Source organism: Ambystoma mexicanum, chromosome 4q (assembly GCF_040938575.1).
Source record: "Ambystoma mexicanum isolate Mex_15411 chromosome 4q, UKY_AmexF1_1, whole genome shotgun sequence".
Taxonomy (NCBI): Eukaryota; Metazoa; Chordata; class Amphibia; order Caudata; family Ambystomatidae; genus Ambystoma; species Ambystoma mexicanum.
The window spans coordinates 413976624-413996093 of NC_090928.1; the positions used below are offsets into that span (position 1 = coordinate 413976624).

Here is a 19470-nt window from a genome sequence, read left to right on the forward strand (position 1 = left end):
CGGACATGTTACCCTTTGGTATGGCAGCAGGGAATACCCACAGAAATGAGTGAATTTTGCAGTGTGACTTATTATATGTAAATTCAACGATAGAACCAGGGAAATCCTCCATTGTCATATGTTTAGCAAACATCCATTATAAATATATAAACCCCAAAGCCGCCAACCCAAAGTAAACCCTTTTCCTTCGTGGCACTTTATGTATTCTTCCTATTGCTAACATATTGATATTGTGTCAGGCACGTGTGGTTTATGGAATGGCATTAAAAACTGCTCCAACTGAAACTACTTTGCAGACGGCACATCCAACAGTGCAAAGCCAAGACTGCGCAGCACTTGCTTACTGCAGCCTTTCCAAATCAGATTGAAAAGCACACTTAACGATATAAACAGTATACCGGTATAAACAATGTGACGGTTATTATTGTTCAATTAAGTGGTTCACGGTATCTTTAACGGTATACCGTTATACCGTTACATCACTATTGAGCAATGCGCCATGGCCTCTCTGGATGCCACAGAGGCGTTTGACTCTGTACACTGGGATTGGTTTTATGCTACTATGGTAAACATGGGAATAGGACTGCGCTATATGAAATTGGTGAAATTCATCTATACCCAACCTATGGTGAGGGTCAGAACCGGCTCCACTTTCTCCGATAAGTGGGAACTGCAGAAAGGCACGGGACAGGGATGCCCGCTATCCCCTATGTTATACATACTAGCAGCCAAACCCATAGCGGGATATCTGAGACAGGAATACAGCGACGCAGGTATTGAAATAGATGGGGTGCGCCACATCGTGTCCATGTATGCAGATGATATGTTGCTGTACCTGAATAACCTAGAGGTAAACTTTCCATATGTGTTGGAGGTGTTGGGATAACTTTGGTACGACGGGGATCTGAATCAATAGGGGCAAGTCATGTCTATTCCTGCTGGCTGGGATGGCTACTCTAAAAGAAACAGAGCTGCGGGCTACATCCTTACCATGTAGTAAGGACTCTTTCAGATATTTAGGGCTGAAAATACATCATGATCCGAAGTGCGAACATGAAAATAATACAGTCCGGGCAAAGGAGGGCTTAGTGAAGTCAATGGAGTTCTGGAGAAAGCTACCCCTGTTGATGGCAGGGAGAGCAGCACTGTTAAAAATGGTGGAATTGCTGAGGCTAATGCACTGTTTTGGAAATGTGCCATATAATATCCCCAAACAAAAAATACTTCAGGGAACTAGACAAGCTCTGCAGAAGCTTCCTGTGGCAGGGTGGTAGACAGCGAGTTGCACTTCATATTTTACAAAGGCCCTACGCCCAGGGGGGATTGAAGATCCCGAATTTTGAACTATATTATCTAGCGTGCCAACTACAGTACGTAGTACAATGGGTGTCAGATGACCCTACCGGAGATACGACTATGCTACAACCAGCACTGAAAAGACTGTTTCTCGGGGATCTAATCTGGACTTCCCCAAGAGAACACCATAGCCACCCACATTTGGTGAAACTAGGAATACAGTTATGGAGGAGGACTTGTAGAACCATGCGATTGGGAGACCCGATATCGTCTCAGACACCCCTAGCTGTCATGGCAGATGAGCATGGATATAGGACGAGAGTAAGAGTACATTGGGATGCCTGCGGGATCGTGACAATAGGAGATTTGAGAGGTGGAAACAGGTTGCTGAACTATTCAGAACTAAGAGAGGCCACGAATATACACGAAGGGCATTTCCGGCTGCACAGGACTATGATAAGTACAATAAAAGACAGGTGGCCAGTCGTCTCGGAGGAGACTATAGAATGTGAAGACACAGAAACACTTATAAATATCTCTGAGGGGGACACACCATCTCCAGAATCTATGGGGTATTGATAGATCGGGCGTCGAGAACTAAATTAAAATGTATGGATAAATAGGAGGAAGAGTTAGGGAGAGCATTGGAGGAAAAGGAATGGCAAAGTATAACCCTATATCATAAAAAGGTCACCAGAAACGCCAGGCTACAGCTGATACAACTTTACATCACACAAAGGGCATGTTTGACACCAGCGGCAATAGCAAAATGTAAAGGCGCAAGTAGGCAGGCATGTCCTAAATGTAATGCAGAAAATGTAGGATTAATACATATGTTTTGGGAATACTGGGTGGTACAGAGTTTTTGGAAGAGGGTGGTGATTAAAGTAGCTCAAGGGAGTATCACTCTGTTTCTATAGCATGGGGTCTGGCATGGATTCACATGCTCATGAATATTCCCCCTCGTCAGGCTGGGAATCCTCGGTAAAGAAAAAATCAGTTTCAGTTTCGTTTCTGAACTGCCTTTCTCCTAATAACCAATCACTGGTCTCTGGGGCATACTGCCCCCAGCCAATGACTGCCCTCTACCTAAGCCCCTCCTCTGGCAGCTATCTTCAGATTTTTACCGCACGTTCAAGTGTTGGGAGTCCTCGTGCTATAGCTCTCGAGCTTTTACTGCGTTTTACGATTTTTCTAAGAGTTTAATCTCATTTTTGTCGTTCAATCGAGCCTCAAGCTCCACCGATTCTACTTCCGATCAACGGGGACCTGTTTCGGAATTTTCTACGCCCCTCAAGGGTGAAGTTTTCGTCGAGTTTCGCTTCTTGGAGGATTCCGGAAGATCTTTGTGGCCTACCCCGCGTGGACATGGCCCAGGACAAAAGAAACACGACGCCCAGATCCAAGCTTTTCAGGAGCTGCCCTGGATGCGGATTACAAAATGTCTTCAAGGAGGATGAGCATTCTCGATGCCTCTACTGCCTTCACGAAGACAAAACGCACAAGGAGAAGGACTGTGCGTTTTGCAAGAACATGTCCGAATGGACCATGAAGGATCGTCGTATCCGCCTCACCAACTGGCTGGAAGGGACGAGCCCAGCAGCAGGTGAGAAGAGGAGGATGCCCCGGCGACGGGGGCCCAACAAAAGGCTAAGTACCGTGAGTCTGCGGGCCCCGGGAGCACCGATCGGTTGGCTCCTCGGCTGCCAGGCAGGGCGCATTATCACCGGCGCCATCAACCACGAGCCTACGCTCTGGCTCGGGGAAGAGGAAGTCGGAGAACCCGGGTAAGCTTCGGGAGAAGCCCCGGTCGATCCCGACGTAGACAACCGAGGAGGAGTGAGGCTGTGACCCTCCCCCCAAGGTGAAGGCCTCGGGTGCGCCCAAGGTCGCGAAGGCCCTGATTCACCCGGTTAAGGCCTCCATCGAGGGAGTTGTGGCGGCCCTGGCGAAGCCTGCGGAGGCTACACCAGTGGAGGCGACCTCAGGGCCTATAGTTTCCCTGCCACCGCAGAGGGAATCCTCTTTTCAGCCCATCGATAAGACCCTCGTGAAACCCCGGGCGGAAAAAGAGGGGGGGGCTGGTGGCCATTACAGACACAGATTCCACCTCTGAAGAGGAGCTGGCTGGCGTTGCAAAGATCCTGAACAAGAAGTTCGAGGAGGTCCGGTCCCACGGGAGGGATCCCGACGAGGCAGACAAAGAAAGCGACGGCGGTGCCGACGAGGAACCGTGAGCCGTGGAGGATCCTACTCCCCAACCGTCGCAGCCGGTGCCGATGCCACAAGACAACTCAGGAGCAATCTTGATGGCGATTCAGGCCTTGTGTACGGAGATAAGGACAAGGTTGCCCTTACCCCCAAGGGACGATCCAGCGGAACCTGGACCGTCGGAAAGTCCACCAAGCAAGCAGAGGAGAACTCACCCCCCCTTCCAGCCTTCACGGCCTTCGCAGCCCTCATCTCCTTCCCCTGTTCCGAGGGATGAGACTGGAACGGAGACAGCGACGACAGAGACGGATGACGACGACGGTGGTGACGACGGAATGGACCTTCCATCACCACCCGCTCAGACCTCCCCTCCCGACGAAATTGGCTCCTTCCACGACATGATCGCCAGGGCATCTGAGCTCTTCCACTTCTGCCCCGAAGAACAGAAGAAGGAAGGCTTCCTCTACCAACGGCGTGAGGCCAAGAGGAAGACGGTCCTCTCAGTTCCGCTACTGGATGCATCTGGGACAAGGGGCTGACGCTCCTGAAGAACCCGTCCACGGCACCTGCTAAGAGGGACCGGTACGGGAAGAAGTACCGGGTCCCGGACTCCGCTCCCATGTGCCTTAGGGCGCAGCCGTCCTGGGATTGGGTCGTCTCCGCAGTGGCCAAGAAGAAAGCGGCGGGGGCGACGGCTTCAACTTCGACTTCCCCGCCGGACGGCGAAGGGAAGAAACTTGACGCCATGCGACGGCGGGTCATCTTGTCGGCGGCGACGACGATTAAAGCGGCCAACGCCTTGCGATTGTGACACGCTACGACAGGGAGCTGTGGTTTAAGATCGCTCCCCTGTTGGACTTCATCCCGGACGACAAGAGGGCTGAGGCCCTGGAGATCCTACAGGAAGGCGAGGTGGCTTCGGACCACGCCATTACGGTGGCCACGGACATTGCTGACACCGGTTTTCGCCAGATGGGCAACAGCATTTGCCTTCGTCGGCGCGACTGGCTCAGGGCAACCGATTTCCGCCAGGACGTTCAGACCAGGGTTCTGGACATGCCCTTCGACGGGAACAACCTGTTCGGCAAGACATTGGACGAGTCACTGCAGGCCATCAAGGCAGACACAGAGATGGCTCGGGCCTTGGGTGTTCTTCAACAGCGACGGCCGTCCTTTCGGAACACCGGAGGCAAGCAAGGTTCCTCCAAAGGATTCGGCGGCAGCTCCTCGTCGTACCGCCAGGCGGCCTGCTCCTCGTCACAGGAGGCCTACAGGGGACGTGGCAAGACAGGAGGATCTCAACGTCGTCGCCTAGGAGGCCAAGGCGGCAAAGCCGCGGCTAAGCGGGACTGAACCTGCCGTAGCGTCGGGCCCCCACCTGAGCACCCCGGTGGGAGGCCGGCTGGCAAAATTCATCAGCGTGTGGGAGTCCATCTCCACCGACCGTTGGGTGCTGGATGCCCTGGCCTGCGGGCACACTCTGGAATTTCTAAGGAAGTGCCCCCGTATTCCACCTGTGGCCAGGAAGGAAAACCACATCCCTCAACTGCTACTGGAGGTACGAGCGATGCTAAAAAAAAAAAAGGGAGCCATCAAACTCGTCCCAAAGAGGCTCTAGGGCTCCCGAGTATACTCGCGATATTTCCTCGTAAGGAAAAAGACCGGCGGTTGGCGACCCATCCTGGACCTCCGTCGTCTAAACAAGTACATCAAGTCCCATAAGTTCCGGATGGTCACCCTCCAGCACGTGCTGGGACAGCTGGAGGAAGGCGACTTCCTATCGTCGCTGGACTTGGAGGATGCCTACTTTCACATCCCCATTCTAAAAGGACATTGAAAGTTCCTGCGATTCGTGGTCCAAGGGCGGCACTATCAGTTCAAGGCCCTCCCCTTCGGACTGAAGTCAGCCCCCAGGGTGTTCACCAAGTGCCTAGCGCCAGTGGCGGCGCGGCTGCGTCTGCAGGGAATCCCCTACCTGGACGATTGGCTTATCCGGGCAAAGTCAAGAGAACTTGCCGTCGATCACACAGCAAAGACCGTTCAACTGCTCACGGATCTGGGATTCTCGATCAACTTCGCGAAATCCCACCTGGTACCGTCACAAGTCGCCCTATTCCTGGGAGCCAGGCTCGATACAGTGGCGCAATTGGCTTTTCTGTCGGAGGAAAGGACAAAGGCCATCCTGGGAAAAGTGCAACGGCTGTCGGCCATGGACGTGGCCAAGGTGAGGTCCGTCAAGTCCCTGCTTGACATGATGTCCTCGTGCATCTACCTCGTGCGCCTGTGCAGACTGCGGATGCGACCACTGCAGGAGTTCCTCGACGCCCGTTGGATGCAAGCGGCGGGCAGCTTTGAAGACAGGATCTCTCTCAACGAGACCTTCCGCCAAGTGATCCAGTGGTGGGGCACCTGCGCGCATCTGGCGGCGGGCATGGACTTCCAGACCCCGGCGCATCAGGAGACGGTGACGACGGACGCCTCCCTGGAGGGATGAGGAGCGCACACCAGAGATCTCCACGCAAGAGGCCTCTGGCTCCCGGAGGAGAGGTCACTACACATCAATGTCCTGGAGCTCGGAGCCATGTTCTGTGCCCTCAGGTCGTTCCTTCCGTCCCTCAAGGGCAAGGTGGTAAGGATCTTCACCAACAACACCACCACGATGTTCTACATCCGCAAGCAGGGAGGGATCAGGTCCCCAGCCCTATCCAAGCCAGGACCAGGATCTGTGGCCCTGGGCAGTTGCCCATGGGATGTTTCTGGTACCCTTGCATCTGGCAGGAATAAAGAACACCATTGCCGACTCACTCAGCAGGGAGCTGCGCTCGTGCCACAAGTGGGAACTTCGGCAGGATCAAGTCGATCTCCTATTCCAACAATGGGGCTATCCCCAGATCCACCTGTTCGCGACGAACACCAAGTGCCAGAGGTTCCCTCAGCCGGGGGGCATGGGCGATGCCTTGCCATTCCCCTGGGACGGCCTGTTCCTGTATGCGTTCCCACCATTGCCGTTGCTGCTGCGACTCATCAATCAACTCTGACGGTCCCGGTGCAGGATGATCCTCGTCGCACCGGCGTGGGCGAGGCAGATCTAGTGTCCCGGACCTTCTGGACATGTCAACGTCCCCCCCGATCAAACTGCCGACGGATGCGGATCTTCTCACCAGAGAAGGGGGCGCCATCCTCCACCACGACCCGGGGTCGCTGAACTTGCAGGCCTGGCTCCTGCAGCACTAGAGTTTGGAGGGTACGATACCCCGGCGGACTGCAAGGAGGTGCTTGCAAAGGCCAGGGCGTCCTCGACTCTCGTGCTATGGACACAAATGGAAGAGGTTCTCTGTCTGGTGCCGTGTACAGAAGATTAACCCTCTGCGGGTTACGGCCCCTCAAGTGCGCCGTACCTATTGTCGCTGGCCAAGGCGGGGCTAGCTTTTGCCTCCATCAAGATCCATCTAGCGGCGATTTCCCGCTACACCAGAACTCCGGGGCGATCATCTCTGTGGTCCCATCGCCTAGTGAAGGAGTTCATGAAAGGACTGTTCCGGTCATTCCCGCCGGTGAAGGCTACGGCCCTGGCGTGGGAGCTCAAAGTGGTGCTGAGCAGGCTCATGGGGCCGCCATTTGAGCCGCTACACTCGGCACCGTTGAAGTTCCTATCGTGGAAGACAGCGTTTCTTGTAGCCATCACCACCGCACGACGAGTGGGAGGGATACAGGCCCTATCCTGTAAACCGCCATACCTGACATTCCATGAGACAAGGGTAGTACTGAGGACGCACCCCTCCTTCATGCCCAAGGTGCCGTCGGACTTCTATCTCAACGAGCCCTTGGTGTTACCTGTTTTCTTCCTGTTGCCGGCCGAGAGGACTTTGCACTCGCTGGATGTGGCTAGAGAGCTGAAGTTCTACATGGACCGCACGAAGACCCTTCGGAAGACATCACAGCTGTTTGTGAACTTTGGACCTGTGAACCAAGGGAAGGCCCTCTGGAAGGCTTCCATTTCCAGATGGCTCTCCGGCTTCATTGTGCACTGTCGCCGGTTGGCAAACCGACTGTTGCCTGGCCGTCCGAGGGACCATTCAACCAGAGCGATCGCTGCTACCACAGTGTTCCTGTCTGGTGTGCCCTTGCTGAACATCTGCAGGGCTACTACGTGGAGGTCGACGCACACCTTCACGAGATTCTGCTGCGTCGACCGGGATTCCAGGGAGGAGTCCAGCGGGTATCGGGTAATATTATCCCCATATATATGGTCGCCGTATATAATATCGTTCCATGCAATAATGTCCCCACAAAAAACGGTCATTTTTCGGCGATATTTTTGCATGGCGGTATTTTTGAGGGGACATTATTACATGGAACTGTCCAGAGTCGGCCAGGCAGTGCTGCATAACCTGTTCGCCTGAAGGTGGGCCTGGTGAGGAGGTAAGAGATGCTTAATGTTGAGTTGATCTAATGCTAAATGTTGAGCCTTGCCACCTCCCGTGGTTGTGCATGTGTGTACTGCTATGTATTCTTGTATTCATGAGCATGTGAATCCATGCCAGACCCCATGCTGGAGAAGAAACAAGTTACTTACCTGTAACTGCTGTTCTCCAGCATGGGTCTGGCATGGATTCACATGCAAACCCTCCCTCCTACCCCTCTGCGGCTCTTCTCTTGGTCCTACTGCCACTTTACGTGCTACCAAATCTGAAGATGGCTGCCAGAGGAGGGGCTTAGGTAGAGGGCAGTCATTGGCTGGGGGCAGTATGACCCAGAGACCAGTGATTGGTTATTAGGAGAAAGACAGTTCAGAAACGAAACTGAAACTGAAACAGATTTTTTCTTTACCGAGGATTCCCAGCCAGACGACGGAGAATATTCATGAGCATGTGAATCCATGCCAGACCCATGCTGGAGAACAACAGTTACAGGTAAGTAACTTGTTCCATATCATATCCAGTCCCCGGAAGCGTGTATGCCGGGCCTCTTCAGAAAAAAACATGAAGCAAAAGTCCCTTAAAGATAAAAAATCGGATCTATATATTAGCTAAACTGAGCATAGCCATGCATTGGAAAGCTTCTAAGGAGCCCGATATAGAGAGATGGTGTGAAGACCTTAAGAAATGGACAACGGGAGTGTGGGAGAAAGCTCTGGGGGACCAAAATCAAGAAGTGGGAACAGTGACATGGTTTAATCAGAATTGAAAAGTGAGGACGCAATCCAAGAAACGCTTGATGCAACTGGGGGCAGTGGGATAGAATAAACATAATCAGAACGATATACAGGCAGTTGGAAGGGGTAGGGGGTTTGGGTAGTTCTAGAGGGGGAAGTTTGAAGCATATTTGATGTGCATGATTAATGTCATTTTCATCTTGTGTTGGTTTGGTTGTACGAAAATGCTAATAAAGAAATAAAAATAAAGTTCTCCCTCTGTCAGGTTCAGACTTCATCATACAGTTCTCGTAGGTCACCCTCTGCTTGGCTCAAACCTCACAATAATGTTCAACACAAACTTGCAAGGGGGGGGCTCCCTTCCCAAGGTTACTTCACTTCGGGTCGGGCTCAGACCACTTTCGGATATCGAAGGCTTTCGAATGTGCGTGGCTTACTTTTCAGACCACTGCAGGACCACTTCGACTCAAAATATATAGTTCAACTTTTGCTTTCCCCTTTCTAGGAGCTAAACCTTTCCATATCACTTTCGAGTGGGCTACTTCCTTTCGCCAGACCACTTCGTTACTTAGTATCGCTGAACTCACATCGACCTTTTACTTCAAAGTTCATTAACAGGTCTGCCTTTCCTCGCGTCTCTTTCAAACGCGTGCAACCTTCACTTGTGATACAATGTTGCTATTTCAAACTTTAACACACACCGGTCTTTCAGGTCGCTTGCCAATTCACCAGCTGTGTGCGTTTCTTCTTTGCTTCCCAATTCACGAGTAAGGTTAATAACACAGGCTTGGCCTCGCCTCCCAAGTTCTGCCTTTCACTTGGGATGGTCGCTGGCGTCCTTGAAACTCAATGCAGTTTTCATTTATGGGATCTGGCCTTGTCCATTTGTCTCTCACGGCCTGTCGGAGGCAACGACTTCCAGTAGGGAACTCTGGGGTTTTCTGACCCGCTGCTCTCGCCCCTTGGTCCGTCGCTCTGCTCCAATAGGTTTGCCTTCGTCCTGGAAGCCCTACTCGTTCTCATGTTATGCCTTGCTTAGAGTGTGTCTTTGGGTTCTGCCTTTTATTCGTGTAAGGAGAACTAATTGGTATCAGGCGTATGTACTTAGAATTAAGTGCCTGACTTTGCATGACCCGATTTGTAGGACATGGCCAGTTTGATGTGTGAAAGTTAATGTTGTTACTCAGTCACCCTCTTCCACAGCCCAGTGTTTGTGTAAAACGGAGCAGGGAGTTGGGACCTCGGAGCATCCTAAAATAAAGGTTGGGTTGGATAGACAAAATAGGGGGAATACTGCGTGTCGCCATTGGCTGTCTCACCCCCCACTTCCCGAAGACCCCTCACTCAAGTGATCCTCCCGCCCTGCCCTGGTCCACCCCCAGGGTCTGGATCCAAAGGTGATGGCCGTGCCCTGGCCACTTCAGAGAGAGATCCCCAGGGACTAGCGGGTGAGACACCCTCTGGTTTCTCACAAGACTTTGTTGCCTAACAGGAAAAGCAGGAAACAAAGGAACTATTAGTTAAAGAGAATGTTTTCACTCTATTTAACAATCCACGGTAGGGGATCCACTCTCTGTTGGAATTGTTCTTCCTTCAGTTGTGAACACGTTTTGGCAGTTTCAAGTTGAAAATATTTTCATTGCACACTTTTATTGCTTTGTTTGTAGTGTGAGGGTCACGATATGACGTTTTGGACGCAAGGACGGCTTTTCAGTTATTGGCAACCTGACACAGACAGATCCTTAGTTTTTGGTTTTAGGTAGGGAAACTCCTCTTTGACATAGGGCCAGAGAAGCATTTTCCCACCCCCTTTTTATTTAATAAAATATCTTTGACAAAAACATGATAACCTTGTGTCTGGCTCTCATTTCTGACCCCTCACAACAGTCCAAGCCCCCTTCTCTGGCATGCACACACACACACACATACAATGGCCCTAAGCCTGCAAATGCCACAGCTTTACCCCGGAAAGGGATTCCCATAGGATTCAACAGCAAATACGCAAAAAACCTTGTGGCATGGCCATCTTAGAGTGCTAGACACTTTTTTGAACCATTTTCAGTAATTGCAATTGTGCACAAATAAAACAACACAACAATGGTAAATATATCACAGTTGACACCAGCTTGCCTTAGGCACATTGTAAAAGTAAGCAAAAATCCATTCTATAAAAAGATATAATGATACAATAATTCATAAAGAGAGACATTGGCCCTCATTACATATTTCCCATAAAAATGCCTGTAATTCCGGGGTGCCGATAGTACTGTTTACGGCAGGCCGACTGCCGGAATTACTGGCATATTATAGGTCCGTGGGCGTATACCCCCCTGCTGGCAATGGTAGTACCAGTGTGCCGGAATTACTAGCATCGACACAAAAATGTCAGTTTCTGGCAGAAATTGGCAGGAAACACTGATACCGGGACCCAACTGCTGGAATCACCGGCACCGCAAATAGCGTCATTGCAGGAATGGGAAGCTTGCTGGTGGCCATTTTGAAAAACTCAATCCCCTTTAAAGCCCCCACTTCCTGCTGCTGCCATCCACCCCAACTTAGACTGCAGACATGCCAGGAAGTGGGAAATTTGGAATCCCAGAAGTCCGGCTTCGCAAGCCGCGGTTCAGGGAGCCGGATTTGACTGTCCTTATAGATAACGTGGTGGCAAATGCTGAGGCCCTCTTCGGAGCTGGTAATCGCAGGACCAGCCAGAGGTGGAAGACGGCCATCTGACAGGAGGGTACTGACAAGGTGAGAGCTGTTGACTGTCCCACACAGATGACTGCCACAAGCGTTGGGACAACTTGCGCCTGAGAGTCCGCAACATCCTTGACACCCATAGGAGGGAATCTGCTGCCACAGGAGGACCCCTGACCCTGATGCCCTGGGAGGGGATGTGCAGCTCCATCCTGCACATGGAGGGCATAGGGGGAGTCGGAGGGTGGAGCTGGGACTCAAGGCTATGGTGGTAAGGGCAACAAACCCCATGCAAATGCCCATTTTGAGTCCAAATAAAGGCAGAGAAACACTAAATTGGCAAGGGAACAGGTGAAACACGTGTCTGTCACAGCAAATGGGCCAATCATACACACATGCCAGGGGTTGCAGGCAGATGTAATCATGCACAAGCACCGTAGCCAAAATTCACTGCCCCACAAGGACACACACAATGTGTGGGATGGGGGACATGGAATGTGGGGAGGAGGGTTCTTGGGAGGGGGAAGGGGTGTATGGGGGCAGGGTGTGTGGAGAGTGTGAGGGGGCACAGGGTGTTGTATTTGGAATATAATTTCACATATATACTAGTTTACACTTGAAGCAATGAGTGGACATTCCTTTTTTTGGTGCAAGTATCTATTGTGTGTGCGCATCATATGCAGTAAGGCACAAGGGAAGTGCAGAGTGAAATGGGTACTCAGAAAAAGTTATCTGAGTTCTTGAGGGGCCATGTGCCCCTCCCTGGCCTCCATGTGACGTGTAAGGGCCCGGCTGGCGCTGCATCATCATCATCTTCCTCCTCTAGCAGAGGCATGTCCAGATCTGGGGGGGGTAGGGGTATGTTACGTCTGACGCAGATATTATGCAACATTGCATAGGCCAGGACTATCTGCCCCACCTTCTCTGGACTGTACATGAGTGCACCCCAAGTCCGGTGTCAGCATCTGAAACGTGCCTTTAAGAACCCGATGGTCAACTCCATGTTCACCCTGGTCCTCGCATGCGCCCTGTTGTATGCCATTTCCTCCTGTATCTGGGGATCCCTCAGAGGGGTCATCAGCCATGGAAGCAGCGGGTATCCCAAGTCACCTGCAAGGGGTAAGGACACAAGGTTAGCCTTATCTTGCGTGTAGCTGAACTGTGTTAATTAGCCATATTTTACACTTTTGCTTTATGTGTAGGTTAGCCACATTTTGCATTTGGTCTAATAATATAGCTAAGCCTTATACTCCGTGCTGCGCCTGAGACAGGCACTGTGTAACATCTGTGACGTGCTGGGTTATGCTCCCCGAGACCGATTGCTGGGGCAGAAATGTATTGCCACTAACCATACTAACAAAATACCCACATACCTCTACCGCACCACTGACTGCACGCACTTCACAACACCTGACATGAAAACAAACCATGCACAATCATGCCTCCACACCACATGATGGCTACCAAACAACCAATGCCCAGAATGCTCAGTTATCGCTTTCTCCGAACTGAAGCTGCTAACAGCACATCAAAGCTCTCTTGCTCCTCTCCCTCTGAACCCCACTAACAAACCACCCCAAGACTCCTTCCGTTGTAGACCCGCCAGAGCGGCAAGGGTTCACGCAGGTCATGACAGTGCATGGTACAAGACCCATTAACATTAACATTAGCATTAACGTGAGATATGCACTAGTGACAGTTCTGTTGAACGAGATGTGAAAGCTACAGACCAATTAGTTTAATTAACACTGATTGCAAACAGTTAGCTAAAATAATGGCCAAGAGATTGGAGAATGTGGTACAAACATTAATACACGAGAATCAAGTTGGTTTTGTAAATGGGAGATCTGTGGCAGACAATATGTAGAGGTTACTTTTGACCATTGATGAAGGTAGCAGGATGGTGGCGCCGGTGGCAGCTATCTCCCTTGATGCTGAAAAGGCTTTTGATAGAATTTAATGGCTGTACCTGTTTGAAAGCCTGAATGCAATGGGATTTGGATCAACCTTTTTGGGTTGGGTGAGACTGCTGTATGCGTATCCAACTGCAAGTGTGCTCACTAATGGATTAGCCTCCGAGTCATTTCAACTGAAAAGAGGGACAAGGTAGGGTTGCCCACTTTCACCATTATTGTTTATGCTAGCAATGGAACTACTGGCAATTATGCTGAGGGCCAGCGGAAATATAAGTGGAATTGGAATTGTTGAATGTTCGGGCAAGCTCTGGCTTTATGCAGATGATCTGATGGTGGTTGTGCGTGACCCTGATTTGTGTATGCCCTATCTGATGGAGGACATCCATATATTCTCTGAATTTTCTGGATACAAGGTCAATTGGAGCAAGTCTGAGATTCTCCCGATCACCCGCTCATGCATGCGTCATATGTTTGACAACATGGAATTTACTTTTTTTGCGCAGAACGGATAAAGTATTTAGGAATTTGGATCAGCCCTGAAGTGAAAACATTGCCCAAAATGAACATTGATTGCCTAATATCAAAACTTAGAACGGACATAGATCGATGGTCACTCCTGAAACTTTCACTTTGGAGCAAGGGTAATTGTATTAAGATGAACATGGCACCAAGAGTCAATTATATCCTATCCATGCTCCCACTAAAAACATCAAAACCGGTATTTAAGGAGCTTGATGCACTAATGCAGACATTTCTGTGGGGTGGCAAGCATCCTAGAGTTGCATTGAGGATGATGCAACTACCATCGAAGCAGGGTGGTATGAATTTACTGAATTGTTCTGAATACCACTTAGCATTCTCAATGAGACATTTGTGTCATATGGTGAAGGCTGAGCCAGACAAGTGGACTGAGTTCGAATCCAACCGGGTGTTTCAACAGAAAACCCAAGCATTGCTATCTACGACGTCCAGGAGATCATGGCATCTGAGCCCTCTTACTGTCTTTTTGCGTGAAAGCTGGTACTCCTTTTCCAAACGAATGAAATGTGACCAATTTATTTTCCCTGAAGCATCCATCTGGCTAAATCCATCAATAACCAAACAAGGAAAAGTGTTGTTCTGGACATCCTGATACCAGTGTGGTATCCGATACATCAAAGGACCTGCTTGAGAATGGAGCTTGGATCGCATTTGCAAGGTTACGGAGGAAGTTTAGTTTGATCGATTGCAGCTATGCTGAATATATGCAACTAAGAGGTCTAATTTCTACTAAGCTTGAGTCCACACCACAGAATTGCCAGCAAAGTGAGGCCTGGTTAACGTTGGAACTCTGTACTCGAGCAAGTCATCCTGCAGCCACTGTGCATAATGTCCTTGCATCCAAAAGAGAGGGAGCCTCAGATCTTGCAATTGTCTGGGCTGATGAACTAGGAGGGGAAATTAGTCCTGCATGTTGGCAGAGATGCTGTAACAATGTTCGCTTCTCAAGCATGGACTGGGGTTTGAGGGCCTCACAGACTAAACTACTTTTTAGGACATATTGGTCACCACAAAGAATGTTCAGAAGAGGTCTCTCTGATAATGATCTATGCTGGAAGTGCAATCGTTCTGCAGGCACTTAAAGTTACTTTCTTTGGTTTTGTGCCAAAACCACAGATTTCGCGGAGGGTGTGTGTGAGAGAATAGCCCTAGTGTTGCAGGGTTCAATTCCGAGAAAGGCTTCAGTTCTGATTCTCGGAATTGTCACATAATTGCAAGACCTATCATTTCCAAAGAAATTGTGGGTGTTAAGAGGCTGCATGCTTGCCACAAAAATGATTTTCTGTTCGTGGAAATCATCCAACAGCTTCTCCATTGATGATTGGATGGAGAAACTGCTGACTGTGTCCACGTATGAGAAAGCGATTTTTAAATACAGAGGAGAATCTGATTAATTCAATGATCTCTGGGACCTTTTCCTGGAGACTTATGGTTAAATGATCTGTCATTTTATTGCTTCATGAAGTATGTATATTCTGATGGTTTCCTGAAATGTGTTGTCAAATGATCTGGTTGCGTTGCTGTTTCTACAGTAGTATCCTGTTTGTTAGATAGTGGGTGTGACATTGATACAATTTGCAATGTGTTTTATTTTCTCTATGTAATTATTTTGTTCTTCTTTTTTTCTCTCACATTCGGGACCACTAATTACTCCCAACATGTATAGAATGTTCAACAAATTTGCATAGTTATATTGTTGATATGTTATGCTTATATTACTTTTGGACACACACGTGATGGTGCTTATTGGTTTTGAAATATTTTAAATTCATAACATTGGCATTAACACAGAGGTATTCAAGCTGTGGGCGTGCCCCCTCGAGGGCGACGTGGCCTCATTCCCGAGGGGGCACGGGACCCCACCTGAAAAGAAATGAAAAAAGGAAGCAAAGAAAAGCAGTCATTGGATGGGACGTGCCTGTTTGTGCATATCCCATCCTACCATGGCCCCCACCAGAGATGCTTGGTGTGACAGGCCAGGCTTCGGGTCAGTGGGAGTGGCTGACCCAGGAAATAGACACTCCTTAAGTGCGCTCTCTATCCCTTTCCAGAGAGCTTGCTTCCAGGGTGTTTGAAACGAAATAGGACTGGGATTATATGAGGTAAGGAGGGGGGCTGTGGGGTTGTTTGTGGAAAAAGTGAGTGTCTTTTGGGTTGTATTTGGCGCGGGTAGTGGAGCTCTGGGGTTATTTTTGGAATAGGTGGGGGTCCTAGGATTGTTTTTGGAGTGGGTAGGGTAGCCCTCAGGTTGATTTTGGACAGGGTGGGGGGCCCTGGAACTATGCAGGGTGTGGGTTAAGTGGACTATGAAGGGAGTTGGATAGGGAGTAGCAGGGCAGGTAGGAGCCCTGGGCAGGGGCGGCTCATCCATAATGGGCAAGGGGGAGTCGACCCAGCAGCCCCTCATCCATTATTGAGGAGCCATTCCACTGAAACACTGTGTGCTCCCTCAGCTGCTTTTTCCAGCTCAGGGAGCGCTCCTGGGCTGGCTGAACTGTCTTTTTCAGTTTAATTCCCCAGCTGCACATGCTCAATGAGCTATGCAAGGCTGGGGGCGTTTTGCTTCACCATCTTTGCATAGCTCATTGGAAATGCTGGCTGGGGAACTGCATGTTTGTTTGTGCGAGAGAGCGCCCCTGCGCCTCCTCGCACATACAGACAGAGCAGGCTCAATCAAGGCGTTTCAGCACCCATGATCAGGCCCCTGCATGCATGTGCAGGAACCAGGAAGCTCTTGCTTCCCGATTCCTGTTCATGATGCAAGAGCTCTGGAGAGGAAACTACAGGACCGGGGACAGAAGGTACTTTTTATGTTAATTTCTTTTTTATTTAAATATGTGATTGTATGCGTGTATGCTTGTGTTATGGGTGACTGCATGATGATGGGTGCTCGTGTGAATGATAGAGGGCTTGCTGTGTGAATGTGTGTGTGCATTTGTGTTGGTCCATAGAGCTGATTTTGGCGAGTGTGAGGGGTTGGGGAGGAGTGTTGTACAACAAAGGCATTTTAAAAATGCCTTTGTTGCACAACCCCCCTACCTAAATCAGCTCTCCTTCTGAGGCGCTGTGGGGCCCAGAGGACAGGGATGGTATTGTTTTACTGGACATCTATCATAAATATCCAGTAAAAAAAATACCATGCTTTCCCCCTGAGCCCCCCAGCGCCTTGCATACACACATAATCATGTTGATTGTGTGAGTGTGTTAGGCGCTGTGGGGCCCAGGGGACAGGGATGGCATCTTTTTACTGGACCATCTATAAGGGATGTCCAGTAAAAAAAATACCATGCCTGCACCCTGGGCCCCCCAGCAACAATTGCAAACATTTTTAGCTTTTTATCAAATTTTCTTTTAAAGTATGCTCTAAAAAAGCAACATTTTAACGCCTTTATTTTTTTAATTAAAAACCTAGGGGGAGAACCCTTCTCCATTGGTTCGGGCTCCCTCGCTACGCTCGATCGCTATGGCATATCTGGGGAAATGTTTATGCCCCTCCACTTAAAAAATTCAACAGCTGCCACTGGCCCTGGGACTGTGCTAGGAGCAGGGTGGGCAGAGCTGTGATTCTACTGCACGCTACCCGCCCGGAGTTCCAAGAACTCCTAACAACGGCCCTCCACATTACTGTTTCTGCTACAGCCTGCGATTTGCGCTGAAATGATTCAGGCTCTGCAGTCCATAACTAAGGATTCGATACTTTACTCTCGTCACTCGTGAATACAAATCACCATATGTTGTCTAATATCAGCACGACAACCATCCTCAATCTAGAGTTCCGCTGTCCTCTGCTGATCGACACAACATGGAAGCAGCTCTCCTGCAATAGCATTATTTATATGTACAGCTCGCCAGATCGTTCAGAACACTACAACATTGAAACAACCTATTTTCAATAATGAAATGTGTATACTCTGCTAGCGCCTAACGGCCAGATGTCTAGGATTGCCGTCATATCGAATCAGCCTACCCTGTTATGGAGACATTTATATGCACAGTGCGCGCTGCACAGACAGAACATTAGCCTCACCACAATACTCCAGCAGCCTACCTGCAACAGTGATTTATGTATGCATAGCTCGCCAGACCCTATGAGTACCATATTGTTGCAGCAGCCTACCTGCAACAGTGATTTATGTATGCATAGCTCGCCAGACCCCTAGCAGTACCATATTATTGCAGCAGCCTACTTGCAACAGTGATACTTGTATGCATAGCTTGCGTCTGACTGCCACAACATTGTGGATTGCCACAATTCTGAAACAGCCTACTTTACGTAGTGATATCTGTATGCACAGTTCACCCCCTACAGCCAGATCACTAGGATCGCCTCAATATTGTAGCAGTCTACTTGCAACTGAGATTCTGTCCTGTCTAGTTCTGTCTGATGGCCACAGTATTAACACTGCCTATCTCAACTAGATACCTATACTGTCTTTCCCTATCACCACCAAATTGAATCAGCCTACCCTCGCACCAAGACACCCACAGACTGGACTATCCTTCCCAGCCAGCATATTGCATGCCTGTACCTTACCCTAACCCCAAGTTCTCGAAATAGCTCACTCACTACCACGACTACCCTTAGACCTCATCTCATGCTCCCGCTAACACCACACACTACATTCATGGCACACTTACAGCTCATTATAATTACAGTGGCTATCTACCTCCACAACTCCTCCATAGCCTTCCAAAACATTAAGATGCAGCACCCAACAGTTAAACCCCACTGTTCTACCACTCCACACACTGCCCCCATTTCATCTCCTGTCATCACATACCACCTTACACCCTCTACCTCCAGTCTTAATCGTAGAAAGGCCTGCCTAAGTTACTGCACCCCCATCACTCCCCTCACAACTCCATCACCAACACCCAATCCACACCACACACTAACCAGCCTCTAAGCTTCCACATCAACATAAACACCACCTCTACCAACAAATCCGTACCCCCTCAAGACTCTTCCCACATCAGTACAACCAATCTTAAATGTGCACTCATCAATGCCAAAGTGCTCATAGCTCATGCTCGTGAGATAGCAGACCTCATACTAGTCCATAATCTAGAGCTGCTGGCAATCACTGAAACTTGGGTACATCCAGCAGCAGGCCCTTTCCTCATGCTAGCTGTTCCAGATAAATACACCATCACTAGAACTGACAGGACCACTAGCAAAGGCGATGGAATTGCCATCGTCTCCAAAACCCACCTTTGCGTAACAGAATTCGCTTCCCTGCCGTTCCCATCAGGAGAACTCATGTCCGTAAAACTGCCACTTTCTGCTCAAAGTACACTATTCATACATTTGATCTACCGACCGCCAGGTCCCATCTCAACATTTGAAGAAGACATCTCTATCCTACTCTCCAACCACACTAAACACTTATCTAATATCCTACTTCTAGTAGACCTAAACTTAGGAAACAAAGACCCCCTAGACTCTCATGCCATATCCCTAGAACAGTCTCTCCTCAATCTAGGCTTTGAACAAAGTATATCGGGACCCACCATCTGCAAAGGCAGAACCCTTGACTGGGCGGCTCACGTAAACTGCAATATCAATATAAATTCGAACACTCCATGTGCCTGGTCAGACCACCACATTATCCACTTTGAGCTAGACTCCCTTCATCACGCGCCAGAGACCGCACA

General features: G+C 49.6%; 1 protein-coding gene across 4 annotated transcripts in view; it reads left to right on the plus strand.

The window, feature by feature from the left end:
• Positions 1 to 19470, plus strand: part of LOC138467757 (zinc finger protein 2-like) — a 1341736-nt gene that overhangs the window by 864456 nt on the left and 457810 nt on the right. The window lies entirely within an intron of this gene.